The following is a 3,352-nucleotide window of genomic DNA, read 5'->3' on the forward strand; positions in this document are numbered from 1 at the left end:
ATTAGTGATCATTTTATAATAAATGTTATTATTGGTGGAAAGTAAGAGTATGAAATTATAAATAGAAAGAATGTGATTTTTGTTTTTTTGTTTATAATGAATTCGTATTTTAATTTACTTCTTGTTCTATTTAATAATGATAATAAGTTTAATGTAATAATTGAGTATATTATAAAGTATCCTATGAATATATAAAAATTTATGTATATAATTATTATTATTAATCTAGTTTGATGAATGGATGAATATGACAAGATTAATTTTAATGAGTATTTATTAATTGCTGCAATTGGTGAAATAATTATTCTTGCTAGAATAAATGGTATAATAAATTGATTTATTTCAATTGTTAAATGTATAATGTTTAATGGGATAAATTTTATAAGTGTTATTAGTACTCCTAAGTTTATATATCTTAGCGATTTTCTTATTGAGTTAAATCATAGATTAAATGGAAATATAGCAATTTTAATTATAACTCTTAAAATAATTAAAATATTTGGATTAATTGATGGATATAAATAATTCCTAGGAATATGATTGTTCTTCTAATAAATGAGATGATGAAGTAGACGATTCTAGCGTTGTAGTTTTTTGATAAAATTGTTATTCTGATAAATGATATTGTTGTAATTTCTAGGGATATCCATATAAGGATTTTATTAGTTAGGATAAAGTTTATAGTTACTATAATAATAATAACAATGATCTGTAGGGTGATTTTGTTAGTTATATTTATTAAATTATATTTATATATTTTAATGTAAGGGCATATAAAATTTTGAATTTTAGAGTATTAAGAATATTAATAAATATAATATCATTAATAATTTAATTTAAATATGAATATTTTTTAATAATATTTAGATTCTATTAATTATATAGAAAAAAGTTGAATTTTTATAGTTAGGGTATGAGCCTAAAAGCTTAAATTAGCTTACCTATATAATTAAAGCTTTAAAAAATAATAGTAATAGTAAAATATATTACATTAGTATTTCATCAAAATATTCCTTTTATCAGGCATATTACTTTGATGTTATATTAATTTTTTGAGGTTCTAGATTTAGGTAATTCTTAATATGTACTAAAATCTAGGTGGAGGTTCTAGATTTAGGTAATTCTTAATATGTACTAAAATCTAGGTGGAGGTTCTAGATTTAGGTAATTCTTAATATGTACTAAAATCTAGGTGGAGGTTCTAGATTTAGGTAATTCTTAATATGTACTAAAATCTAGGTGGAGGTTCTAGATTTAGGTAATTCTTAATCTGTACTAAAATCTAGGTGGAGGTTCTAGATTTAGGTAATTCTTAATATGTACTAAAATCTAGGTGGAGGTTCTAGATTTAGGTAATTCTTAATCTGTACTAAAATCTAGGTGGAGGTTCTAGATTTAGGTAATTCTTAATATGTACTAAAATCTAGGTGGAGGTTCTAGATTTAGGTAATTCTTAATATGTACTAAAATCTAGGTGGGAGGTTCTAGATTTAGGTAATTCTTAATATGTACTAAAATCTAGGTGGAGGTTCTAGATTTAGGTAATTCTTAATCTGTACTAAAATCTAGGTGGAGGTTCTAGATTTAGGTAATTCTTAATATGTACTAAAATCTAGGTGGAGGTTCTAGATTTAGGTAATTCTTAATCTGTACTAAAATCTAGGTGGAGGTTCTAGATTTAGGTAATTCTTAATCTGTACTAAAATCTAGGTGGAGGTTCTAGATTTAGGTAATTCTTAATCTGTACTAAAATCTAGGTGGAGGTTCTAGATTTAGGTAATTCTTAATCTGTACTAAAATCTAGGTGGAGGTTCTAGATTTAGGTAATTCTTAATATGTACTAAAATCTAGGTGGAGGTTCTAGATTTAGGTAATTCTTAATATGTACTAAAATCTAGGTGGAGGTTCTAGATTTAGGTAATTCTTAATATGTACTAAAATCTAGGTGGAGGTTCTAGATTTAGGTAATTCTTAATATGTACTAAAATCTAGGTGGAGGTTCTAGATTTAGGTAATTCTTAATTTGTACTAAAATCTAGGTGGAGGTTCTAGATTTAGGTAATTCTTAATATGTACTAAAATCTAGGTGGAGGTTCTAGATTTAGGTAATTCTTAATCTGTACTAAAATCTAGGTGGAGGTTCTAGATTTAGGTAATTCTTAATCTGTACTAAAATCTAGGTGGAGGTTCTAGATTTAGGTAATTCTTAATCTGTACTAAAATCTAGGTGGAGGTTCTAGATTTAGGTAATTCTTAATATGTACTAAAATCTAGGTGGAGGTTCTAGATTTAGGTAATTCTTAATCTGTACTAAAATCTAGGTGGAGGTTCTAGATTTAGGTAATTCTTAATCTGTACTAAAATCTAGGTGGAGGTTCTAGATTTAGGTAATTCTTAATATGTACTAAAATCTAGGTGGAGGTTCTAGATTTAGGTAATTCTTAATATGTACTAAAATCTAGGTGGAGGTTCTAGATTTAGGTAATTCTTAATCTGTACTAAAATCTAGGTGGAGGTTCTAGATTTAGGTAATTCTTAATCTGTACTAAAATCTAGGTGGAGGTTCTAGATTTAGGTAATTCTTAATATGTACTAAAATCTAGGTGGAGGTTCTAGATTTAGGTAATTCTTAATATGTACTAAAATCTAGGTGGAGGTTCTAGATTTAGGTAATTAATGAATTTTTTTATATTTTTCTATATTTTTATTAAATTTTTTTATAATTAGAGTACAATTTTAGTTCATTTAAATTAATTGTAATTGTATAGTTCAACTTGCTCTAATTAAATGTTATATATATAATTTAAATAATTCAATATATATAGGTATATAAATCATTTAAATTAATGTAAATTATCTATACAATACGATATACATAGTATGAATATATAAATAATTTATGTTCAGATAGATTATCTATATAGTATGATACAAATATATATATATATATAAATAATTTATATACCTATAGATTATCTATATAATACAATATATATATATATATAGGTATATAAATAATTTATATATATATATATTATCTATATAATACAATATATATATATATATAGGTATATAAATAATTTATATATATATATATTATCTATATATGAATTATATAAGATAGATATCTATATATAAATAATTTATATATTAATATCAAATTTAAGCATCTATCTATATATAAATTATTTATATTAGAAAGATAGGGATTCAATAATGAACTTATTATACTACAAATAATTTATATAAATACGTTTATATTTATGAATTGGTGTATGAATAAATATATATTCCGTTATATAAATACATTTGAACTATATGGATATATAAATTATTTATAGATCAGGAGATA

The 3,352-nt window shown here is 23.3% G+C and overlaps 1 long non-coding RNA gene across 1 annotated transcript; it reads left to right on the forward strand.

Moving 5' to 3' along the window:
- The first annotated feature begins 1,477 nt into the window (after positions 1 to 1,477).
- On the forward strand, positions 1,478 to 2,689 carry LOC143378336 (uncharacterized). Its single transcript, XR_013088236.1, has 2 exons — positions 1,478 to 1,569; positions 1,617 to 2,689. It is a non-coding gene; the product is annotated as an uncharacterized LOC143378336 (long non-coding RNA).
- The last annotated feature ends 663 nt before the right edge of the window (positions 2,690 to 3,352 follow it).

Source organism: Andrena cerasifolii, unplaced genomic scaffold (genome assembly GCF_050908995.1).
Source record: "Andrena cerasifolii isolate SP2316 unplaced genomic scaffold, iyAndCera1_principal scaffold3351, whole genome shotgun sequence".
Classification (NCBI taxonomy): Eukaryota; Metazoa; Arthropoda; class Insecta; order Hymenoptera; family Andrenidae; genus Andrena; species Andrena cerasifolii.